Raw genomic sequence first — 11,817 nt, forward strand, 5'->3', positions numbered from 1 at the left:
TATCTGAGGTCACCAGATGATCAGGAGGCAGGGCTAGAACTCAAACCCAGGGCTGTCTGACACCAAAGTGCTTAAACAGTATACGATGCTGCCTCCACAACAGAGAGCGGAAAGACATGGCTTCCATTTTGAACACTCTTGCTAGCACTCCCTGATCAAACGCTGATGGAACCTGGGAAAGGCCCTGTCTGTGTTCACCACCTCAAAGTGTAAGTGCCCCGGACACTCAACAGGGAAGGACCTAGTTATTCAGTCACCACTTCAATTTCTATCACCTCAAACTACAGTGTTTCTGGCTTTTGCTACTGATATTCCATTCACTTCAACTCCTCAGACAAAAATTCTGTCAACATTTAGTGTCTTCCCCTTTTTACTTCTTTTGAAGAGAAAGCTTGGCTTGGGTCAGCAAGTCTTGAGTTTTAGTCCTACTTTGGGGGGGTGGGGGATTTAGTCAAGTCACCTGAATTCTCTGAACCTGATAACACGGATATTGTTAGTTACGTTGATTCAAAGAATAAATAAATAAATAAGAGAAAACACTCACTAATTTGGATTCACAAAGGTTCAGCTAATCTAAGCCTGAGCCAAAAAATTTAAAATACAGGTTTAGGGGCTGGGGCAGTGGTTAAGTTTGCACATTCCGATTCTCGGCGGCCCAGGGTTCGCTGGTTCGGATCCCAGATGTGGACATGGCACCACTTGGCAAAAGCCGTGCTGTGGTAGGCGTCCCATGTATAAAGTAGGGGAAGATGGGGGTGGATGTTAGCTCAGGGCCAGTCTTCCTCAGAAAATAGGAGGATTTGCAGTAGTTAGGGCTAATCTTCCTCAAAAAATAAATAAAATAAAATAAAATATAGGTTTATTCAAAACAGCAAAATTTCAACTAAACTGTATGAGCAGATACCCTTAGAGCAGTAAATTAATAAACGTGAAAAGAATAGTTTATAATCAATACACCAAACGCTTCTATGTCCACTACGTGTCACGCTCTGTACCAGGCCTTAGACACATGGAAATAACAAGGCTAAAGTCTCTGCCTTAAAGGAGTTCACTGTTTGATAAAAGAGAGAGCCACACGCACACAGATAATCACGATATAATCTAAAGTGGGATTATGGCAGAGATAATGAAGGCCTAACTTTGTGTATGTGTGTGGCTGGGGAGAGGAGTGGAGCAGAGAGGAGCCTGGGAAGAATGGGGGCAGAGGGAAGATGCAGGAGGCAGGGAAGGTCTAAAAGTAATGTTTAAACTGAGTCTTGAAGGATGAGCAGGAGTTTACCAGAAAAAGAGAAGTCATTCCAGCACATGGAAAGGTAAAGGAATGGTGTGAAGGACCTAATAAGTTAGAAACATTACAGGAAGTTCAGTGTAGGGAATGGGGGGATAAGAGGAAGAAAAAAGAGAAGAATTACAGATGCAACCCAGAGTTAGACTAGATGGAAAAAAATTCTGCTATGGAAAAGGAACAAATTGGTGGCAAGAGGGCCTGTTAGAAGGCTATGAACTGAATTACCGTAAACAGAGTTTCAGTGAAGCGAAATTAACGAAGGCTTACTGTATGTCTATTATCCAAAAAAGGAGAGAAGGAGAATATAAACCTAAGACATTCAAAATATTGCCCATTATAGAAATGTTCTTTAAGGATCATTGGTTTGACGCTGAAGGAAACAGGTGGAAGAAAAATATTTAAAGGGTTATGATTTTACCTTCAATAAAGGGATATAAAATGAACTGATGGCCAGAGGAGTCAGTATTAACAGCCAACAATCTACTAGGTCAATTCACTGTTCAGGAAGAAACAGACAATAAATTACCCTTCCTTATTTTTTTCTAGTATCTTTCTAAAAAAAATTTTGTGGTAAAAAACATGCAACGTACAATTTATATCGCCGTAATGTACAATTTATATCGTCGTAACCATTTTTAAGTGCACAGTTCAGTAGTGTTAAGTATGCTCATATTGTTGTGCAACAGATTGCCATAACTTTTTCATTTTGCCAGACTAAAACTCTCTATACCCAATTAAACAACTCCCCATTCTCCCTCCTCATTTATAGATACATATTTTTTCACTCTCCATATCTCAGTTGTTTTTCTTTTTTTTTTGAGGAAGATTAGCCCTGTGCTAACTACTGCCAATCCTCCTCTTTTTGCTGAGGAAGACTGGCCCTGAGCTAACAACTGTGCCCATCTTCCTCTACTTTCTATGTGGGACGCCTGTCACAGCATGGCTTGCCAAGCGGTGCCATGTCCGTACCCGGGATCTGGACTGGTGAACCCCGGGCTGCCTAAGCGGAATGTGCGACCTTAACTGCTGTGTCACCGGGCCGGCCCAACATCATCGCAGTTCTTTAATGAAGATATATCAGCACCGCCTGAGAAGACGGTTAAAAATCAGATTCCTAGTCTCAGTCTCAAACTTAGAATCCGAGGGTGAAGCCTAGGAATCTGTATTTTAACAAGTTTCTCAGGTGATTCTTGGCAGGTATTTGAGAACTACTACTCTTATCTATTTACTCCTTTAGCTTATACATAACATATATGTAGGTCTTCCATTTAGAAACCCCTCTAAACTCCTGTGTTCAAGAGGAAATAACTCATAATTTGTTACAAAGAAAGTGTCATTATAATGGCTAAAATCTGTAAAAATATAATCCCTGAAAACAGTACAGAAAGTATAACCACATGGCTACCGCCAAAGGCAATGGACTCATCAAGCCAAGTTTCCACAGTGCTAAAGCTAACAACAGGAAGATCTGATTACAAGGTCAGTGTCCCCCCTCTGCCTCCCAAGGAGGAGTACGCAGTCCATCACTTCTCTTCAATTGCAGGTGATCGTTTAGAAAGTACCCTGAAAATTTAAGCTTCTTTTTCCAATTACCTAGTCATAAAATGGCAGGAAAAATATTAACCATGAGCTTGCCACTTTTTGATAGCAGGTTATCTTCTTCTTTGGCTAATAAAGGGCAAACCGCCAACTATAAAGTTCTCTCAAAGTTCTGCAAACTACAGCCGTCAGTATTGTTTGGCTGGCAGGGGCGAGGACATCCACTTCTTTTGAGGCATTTTGTTTTCTTATTGAAATGCAACTCTTTGCAAAAAGAGAAAAATGGCCGCACATGCAATTTCATGTCCAAACCACTAAAAGCAAAGCGGAGCATATCTAAAGTTAAGAAGCAGACCACAGAATCTTGGTAGGTCTGCTTTCTTTGTTCTCAAGAAGGTGAAAGCATCATGGTGATGTGAATGGAAGGAATTAAAATATTGAGAAGTCCACAGATATTCTAACTATTCCTACCTTGAGCTCAAACTATAAAGCTCAAAACATTTTATAGTTAAATTAAGGTCTTGCTTAAAATGAACCCATTAACGTAAACCCAACCATAAACTAGAGTAGTCAATTCCTATTAGTAACCTGGGATAGGAATAGATTAGTACTAGGATCTGCTTCAACCTTCTATTTCCAGTGAAAACTCATTTTCTAAAGTCCTAAATCAGGGGTCCTCATAACTTTAATGTACATAAAAACTGCAGGGCTGGTTTCTCAAAGGCAGATTCTCTAGCTGCCCGCCCCTCCAGAGACCAATCAGTTGGGAGTGGTGAGCTGCACCCAAGGATCTGTATTTCCAACAAGCGACCAGTGACTAGTGACTCTGATGCTGTCCTAATGTAAGTTTTCCAAAGGCAGCAAAAGGTTCAGTTATACATTTATACTCCTAAGTTTTAAAAGTGAATGAAAATCATGTTTTTCCTATTTTATTCTTTTTGGATATCAAAAATAATTTCTGAAGAGATAAAAAATAAACTTGTATCATCTCTGATCCTAAATACATGTTACTACTATTTCAACTCCAAATGCATAATTAACTATACTCACTCAAATCCAAATTACTTATAATTCGAAGTTCTCCAAAACTTGCCCCCTAGCTGCAGGATCAACCAACCTTCAGTAACTCAATCATTCCAGATCCAAACCAGGGGACCACTCAAGATATTTTACAGAGCTAAAGTTGTACAACACTCTGCTTTATAACTGTTCTCCAATGCAACTTAAGTTGCCCTGATCCTTGCCTAAAGTCAGCGGTCTTTATATAGGTCAACAATAATGTTGTTTTGAACATGAAACAAAGGAAAAAGAGTCTTATGGTTTGGAAAAGTTCTGATTCTTTGAGGGGAATTATTTTCTTAACATAAAAGTAATTGGTCCAATTGCCCTATTATCTCTTATTTTTTTAGTGATAGGATAAAGAATGAAAATGACCGTCCCTATAAATATTCATATCTGGTGGCAATAAAACCACCATTTAAAAAGCAGCAGGCATGCTGGTATTATATATTTAGCTGTCAGTATACTTCATATTTCCCTAATGCGCTGTTGCTTCAGACAGTGGCCTTACCCTGATCCTTTCATTAATGCCTCTCATTAATGAGAGTTAACAGAGGGTAATTTTCTGTTGGTCACTGCCCTTTTAACTTCTTCATAGCTTACTTTAACTTTGCTTAAGCTGAGCAGTCTACAGACAAATGTGTATGCTGTTCACAGGACAAATCTTTTGGCACAAAAAAGCTGTCAGAGCTTTAAAAGCACTGGTCTCAAAGACACATGGCAATCACTACTAAACCACAAGGTACAGAGAGGAAAAAGAGTGTAGCAGAAAGAGCAGACAGTTTGGGGTAAGACTAGGACTTCAAGTTGTTCATGGGAGGGTAGTGAGAGAAAGGCATCATATCTTCCTCTCTTGGACATCCACATTGCAGATGTTTAGTATGTTAAAGCCTCTGAGAAATTCTGGAGTAAGGACATCAATTTACCTCAACATTTCCAAATTTTGCTTGACCACGTAATCTTTTATCTTCAATAACATCTTGACTATGTTCTACTAAATACTAATTTGGGCAAGAAATCTAACGTCTCTGAGCCATTGTTTTCTCACATGCAAAAAAGATATAATAATACCAGTCTCTCTATCTCACAAGATGATTAGCAGGAGCAAATGAGTCAGTATTTGTAAACCTGCTTTGTAAACCGCACAGACTGCCAGGTGCTTGTTATCACTACCACAAACAGCAATAGGACAACAGTCCCTTTAGGAATAGATGTTTCATTCTTCATGTGGGGAGTCAAAAACAAAGAAACAATGTAACCTACAGGGAATAAAATATCAAATAGATTTCCTCCAAAGGTGTTCATTCTTAAAAGCACAAATGAATTCCAATAATTCCGCCAGTACTAACAAGCCATGCAAAGGCACTGCCATCTGCAGGCCAGAGAGAAAGAACGCCTGCAATGGTAATTTAAAATGAAGTTGCAAACCACCAGGCACTCCTTCTCCTCAGACTTCTATCACCTTTCCAAGAGACGTTTATTTTTAGCTTTTGAACACTGGTAGATGAGGTTCCATTTGCTGAAATTCAGAAAGTGAAGAGTAAAATGAAATTCTCGTTTCTTCTCTAGAACTGCCGCTTAGAAATGTGAAGAAAATTACCTGAGCCTTGTCTAAGTTCCACATTGTGCTCAGACCAAAGTAGCTCCAAGGAATATGGATTTTTTTACACAGCCTTTGAGGAAAAAAACCTTTGCATGGCCTGAGCTAATTTTTCCAAGTTTCCTTTCGATGAATTAAAGTAAAACTGCTCCCTCACACACAAAAGCAGAGTTTATGAGCAGACTACAAATAGACTGTTAACTTAAAAAGGAAACCTCCTCTAAACCTGTGGTGTTCACAGGCACGCGGCATTGAGCAACCTGCACCTAGAAAAATTCCTTCCAATGGGCCTTGCAATATGGTTTCTCCAGCACACTCTACAAAAACATTCACTGTTTCCATGTTTCAGGATAAAGACTGTCAGAGGTTTCAAAGAATATCTGCAGGCTGACAGATGAGCTAAAGGGCAAAGAAACCAGAATGAAGAAAGGAACTCATGTTAACAAATAGCCAAGTGATGATCTCCAATACAAATCGCAGATGTGTACTGCTTGGGCTTTACAAAGGCAAAGCGTGTATTTGTAAATAAAGCCCAAAATGCAAAGCTTGGAAACGTCAACACAAAAGTTAGTTTTCACAACCAGACAGACTCATGCAGAAAACATTAAATCTAGAGTTGTCAAAATCCAAATCTGCTCCATCGGCGTTTGCAGAAACATCTTTGAACGGTGAGGCTGCTGGCACAACGCTACAGGGAAACCGAGGCGGCACACCGGGCGCCCCTGGGCAGACAGCTCCTGCAGTCCCGAGACCACCCCTTGTGTGTCAACAGTGAGATCAGTTTACAACGATGAAGCTTATACCATTGTCACCCCCCAAGATCCTGGGGCATTTCATGGAAGGTGCCATGCCTCAGGGGAAAATTCTGCGCACAGAGCTAAAGCCACAAGACCACAATGAACCCCATATTCCTGGGGCAGCGTTTCCCAAAGCGTGGAACGCAGAATAATTTCAGGAGGAACGAGGACGCACTGTTTATTTTAATTGACAGGTATTTATTTTTTTTTTACGAGTATTAGAAAAATAACTGGCTTTCCATTATACGGTTTGTGGTTTACGTTTCCACTTTAAACAAACGTATTTAAGAAGAAGAAAAAGAGTCGGTTTAAAGGAAAAAAAAATTAACATTTGGCAAACAGCAGTACAGAGGGTACACGGACGTGAGGGTGCAACGCGAGAGACTGAAATTTGGGAAACGTCGTCCTAAAAAACGCCCCAGGCGGGATGTCCGGGCGCGGGGAGGGCCCCGGGCCTGGAGACGGGAGAGCCAGCAGGCTGGGGCTCTGTTTCCATCGCCGATTTCCGGGTTAACCTCGGGCACGGTTCCTCTCCCCGTTCTCCGGGCCCGGGGTCCGCGTTATAAAATGGGTGGGGGTGTCACATGACAACGAGACGTCTCGAGGATGCTGTCAAGGGGCCGCGAGGCGGCGGCGACGGGGACGGCGCTGGGTTCGCGCACGGCGCTGCCCGCCCCGGAGAACGCCCGGGAGGCGGGCCGCCGCAGCCCGGGTTCGAATCCCGACTGCGCCACCGAGTCGCTGAGGACCCGCGGGCGCGCGACGCCACCACTCCGAGAAGGGGCGCGGGGTGTGCAGCCCTACCCTACAACAAGCCTGCAGGGCTACTGCCGCCGGTTCGCGCACAGTCAGGCGGCTGCGGCGCGCCGCCGCCGCACCGAGCCCATCACCGGCCGCCCGGGCTGGCCGCGCCCGGGCCGGACGGGAGCCAGCGGAGGCCGCGCCCCGCACCGGGCATGCGCAGCCCCGCGCGCACCCGGAGACGAGCCCGAGGCCGCGGCCGCGCGTCCAGCGGGCCCTCCCGCCTCAGCCTCCCCATCCGGCCCGGGCCCCCCTCAACCGCCTGCCCGTCAGCTCTGCGCCTCGGCGGACGGCCACCGCTTCCCGGCACTCACCGCTACCAGGGCGGCGGGCTCCCGGCCGCTCCTTCGCCTCAGGCCCGCCGCTGCCGCCTCCGCCTCAGCCCACCTGTCCGCCGTAGGACAAAGGCGCCACCAACCGACCGGCGCGGGCACGAGGCAATGGCGGCCGGGGCGGAGAGTGGGGGCCAGAGGGCGCGCACGCAGCGGCAGGCGCGGCAATGTCGCAAGGGCGTGCGGGTTTACGGCAGGGCTGAGTTGGGGCGTCGATCTCCTTAGCAATGAAGGCGGAGAAGTGGGTCTCGGGTGGCGGTTGAGAACGCGAGGGGTTGCCTAGTAACGGCGTCCCTGGCTGAGGATGGGTCCCGGGCCTGGTCCCCGCACCCCGAAGGACTTTGCCTTTCCTCTGATTTTCAGAGCGCCTTCCTTCCTCTTTAACTGTAGAAATACATGACTTAAAGCCTACTTTGGTTTACTCTTGCATGAAACTAAAGAAAAAGCAAAACACGTGTAGATGTGTGTACTGGAGAACAGTGTATATATTCCCGTAACCTCCGGATCGCAAGGAACAAAGAAAGCAGAGAGGTAGAGAAAATGCTTTATTCAAATTTACATTTAAACAGGCTGTGTACCCTATCAGTTTCACTGACGAGGCAAAAGGCTTCCAGTGATAGAGTCACAGGTTCTTCTTGAGTTATTTATTTCTTCCTGGAATATTCGTTCAATGTCAAAAATAAATTTCCCAAGATGTAACTGTTGACCATGAAGCACGTAAAATGTTGTACTATTGTTCGTTTAATCTACAGGATATGTTTGTCGCAAGGAATGGAATTTCCTCATGCAATTGTAAATACACTCTATTAATCATGATTATTGCTATATGAATCAGGTGGGCTCTTTTATTAGTTAGGAAATGCCTCAGATCACAAGGGGTCTTAGTTTTTCTCCTTGTGAGTAGTGCATGCACAGTAAAAATGTGGCTGTGGGGGCCAGCCCCGTGGCACAGCGGTTAAGTTGCATGTTCTGCTTCTCAGTGGCTTGGGGTTCGCAGGTTCGGATCCAGGGTGCGGGCATGGCACCGCTTGGCACACCATGCTGTGGTAGGCGTCCTACATAGAAAGTGGAAGAAGATGGACACGGATGTTAGCTCAGGGCCAGGCTTCCTCAGCAAAAAAGAGGAGGATTGGCAGTGGTTAGCTCAGGGCTAATCTTCCTAAAAAAAAAAAAAAAAAAATGTGGCTGTGGAATTTGAGCACTATGACAAATCAGATTGCTTTGACACTCACTCATGTGCTCACTCCACTCATTTACTCACTGAATGTTTATTATACACCTACATGGTGGCCATATAATTTATTATACATCTACTTGCTAGGCACTTTCATGAGCAAATGCAGACCCATCTCTGCTCTCTTGGAGATTACTGTCTAGTGGAGAGAACTGGGCAAATAACCACACCTGACTGTGTAATTGCAAACAGGTAAATAGTTGAAGGAAAGAAACAGGGATGTACTCTACTGTTGTTTGTCCCCTTGTGAATAGTTCATGGTGCCCGATGCTTCTGAGTAGATAAGCTTGGCCTTCAGATCCTTACCATAATTCATCATGGCACCTGGGAAAATGGAAGCTGAGTGGTTTTTCCCGTCTCTGCTGAGAGCTCCTGGAGGCCAATAGGGGCTTGTACTCCTAGAGATTTTTCCTTTACTTTTTCCGAGGTTGTTCACTCACTCTAGGTGAGAAGTCTCAGGATTTTGTAGATTCACCTACTTTGCTGTTATCCTTTTGTGGGGCAGGTTAAGAACCACACTTGACTCGGTTCAGAATCTTCTGTTTCTTTCCTTGGTTAACTTTTTTTGATGCTTAGGCCATAAAGTTGTACCCTTTCATTGTTTGGTTGAATTGATTAATTCTCTTCATTAATTTTTTGTATCTTTTACCTTAATTTATTTATTTATTTTTGGTTAGATATACAAGGACAGAGATTCTGTGACCTGACTTTGTCTTGCTATCTTTACTCACTCAGAAATTTCACATTATCTCATTTACTCTTCACAACAACCCCATGAGATAGGTACTATATAGCTTAAACTTTAAAAATTCCTTAACATTTCAAATGTACATTAAAATACATAATATAATACATACCTTTCTACTCACTACTAAGACTCTCCTTGTATCTTCTTCCCCTCCCTTCCTGGAGATAATCGCACTCCTGAAATACATTCCCATGTAAATATATATATATATATGTGCGTGTGAGTGTTTTTTAAGGAATCGCCCTGAGCTAACATCTGTTGCCAATCCTCCGTTTTTTCTTTCCTTCTCTCCAAAGCCCCAGTGCATGGTTGTATATCCCAGTTGTAAGTCCTTCTAGTTCTTCTATGTGAGCCGCCGCCGCAGCATGGCAGCTGGCAGATTAGTGGTGCGGTTCTGTGACTGAGAAATGAACCCGGGCTGCAGGGGTGAGAGTGTGGAACTTTAACCACTAGACCATCAGGGTTGGCTCTCCTATGTATATTTTCTACTTTCATAATAAAGGTATATATATGTATGTATACAATTATATATATACATACATATATATGTTTAATGTATTTAGATATATGTTATGTATCCTTTTACAACTTGGTTTTATTTTTTTAACTCTACTAGATTTTCAAGATTTAACTGTATTTAAACATATAATTAGTTTAATGGTTCTCAAAGTATGGTCCCTAGACCAGCAAGCAGCATGAGGAACACTGAGAACTTGTTAGAGATGCAAAATTTCAGCCCCATCCGACTCATTGAATCAGAAACTGTAGGGGTAGGGCCCAGCAATTTGTCCTTTACCAAGCTCTACTGGTGATTCTGATGTGTTGTAAAGCCTGAGAAAGACTGCTCTAATTTGTTCATTTTATTTGCTGTATAGTATTTTATTGCATGAATCAGCTGCAATTTAGGTATCTGTACTAAGGAACAGTTAGATTTTTTTCTGTTACAAAGAGTACTGCACTGAACACATTAGAACGTATCTCCTTGGGCACACATGTCAGAGTTTTCTAGGATACACACTTAGGAGTGGAAGTGCTGACTTTGTCATGTGTCACATGTTGAATTTTAGGAAGTTTAGTCAGATTGCTCTCCAAAGAAGTATTAATGTATACTCCCGCCAGCAATGTACAAATATCATTTCTAGATATCCTTGCCAACTTTTGATTTTTTCTGACTTTATTCATTTATTTATTTTTGCTTACGTCTGTAGGTATACAATGATATTTTTGTTGTTTTAGGTTTAATTTTCCTGAATTTAGTGATATCGAGCTTCTTATCGGCTATCCAGTTTTCTTCCTTTGTGAATTGCCTGTTGATATTTCTGGACCATTTTTTTACTGGGTTTATCTATATTTTTCTTATTGCTTCATAGGGCTTACTTACATATTTTGGATACTGATCTCATGTCAGGTTTAGGTCTTCTCTCTGTGGTTTGTCGTTTTACTTTGTTAATGGTGTCTTGTCATTCAAAAGTTTTACATTTTCATGTAGTCATGTGTTTCCACCTTTCCCTTTATGGTTTGTAGCATTCTGAGTCTTGTTTAAGAATTCCTTCTGTTTCCTAGTGTCACTTAGATAGTCTCCTTGGTAAATACTATTTTTACGTCAGTTTTAATGGTGAGTCAGTTAAAGCACAGAGAGCTTACATGACACAGAGCCCTGGAGGTGAATTGCTTGGACTCTTGACCCTGGGGTTGCACTGCACTCCGCAGTTTAGGAACGTCTTGCCATCCTCCTCTGCTAGTTGTCTCGCGAGAACACTTCTCAGCCTTTTTCTGCAGACGTAGAGGATGTGCCGAGCTCAGACAGGCTCCAGGTTAAGTGCAATTCTTATTTACTACATAATGAAGAACTCTGACTCTAGACTTCAGGATTTTAAAAAATATTTTTAATAATTTTGCATTTACAGAAAAGTTGCAAAAAAGAGTACAAAGAATTCCTTCGCCCAGACTCTCCAAATGTTGAGCGTTTTACTTTACTTGCTTTGTAACTCTCTCTGTCTCTCTGCACCTCTGTCTTTCTCTGTCTTATCTACTCTATAGGCCTTATTTGAATTGCACCAATTGTCCCACTAGTGTTCTTTAGAGCAAAAGAAATAAGTTTTTTTTTCTGGTCTGGAATCCAGTCTAGGGTTACATGTAGCCTTTGATTTTCAGTCCCTTTGGTCTTTAATCTGCAACAGTTCTTCAGTCTTTCTTTGTCTTTCCTGATCTTGACATTTTTGAAGAGTACAGACCATTTATTTTATAGAACGTCCCTCATTTGGGCTTGTCTGACTTTTATTCATTGCTAGATTCAGGTTGTACGTTTTTGGCAGGAATACACAGAAGCGATTCTGTGTCCTCAGCCAGTAATTTTTTTTTTTTTACTAAAACTCTCTACAATATTGCATGCATAAATGCATTTTTCCAGGCAAAGAGA

The 11,817-nt window shown here is 42.6% G+C and overlaps 1 protein-coding gene across 3 annotated transcripts in view; it reads right to left on the reverse strand.

Moving 5' to 3' along the window:
- The window catches only part of NCOA5 (nuclear receptor coactivator 5), a 30,008-nt gene extending 22,473 nt beyond the window's left edge, over positions 1 to 7,535 (reverse strand). For 2 of the 3 annotated variants that reach the window (XM_046679346.1, XM_046679348.1), the window contains exon 1: positions 7,399 to 7,535. The gene's annotated coding sequence lies outside the window, so the exon portion shown is untranslated. The remainder of the gene's footprint in view (positions 1 to 7,398) is intronic. The other variant, XM_046679347.1, reaches the window with a different exon arrangement.
- Between the last annotated feature and the right edge of the window lie 4,282 nt (positions 7,536 to 11,817).

This window comes from Equus quagga, chromosome 12, assembly GCF_021613505.1.
Source record: "Equus quagga isolate Etosha38 chromosome 12, UCLA_HA_Equagga_1.0, whole genome shotgun sequence".
Classification (NCBI taxonomy): Eukaryota; Metazoa; Chordata; class Mammalia; order Perissodactyla; family Equidae; genus Equus; species Equus quagga.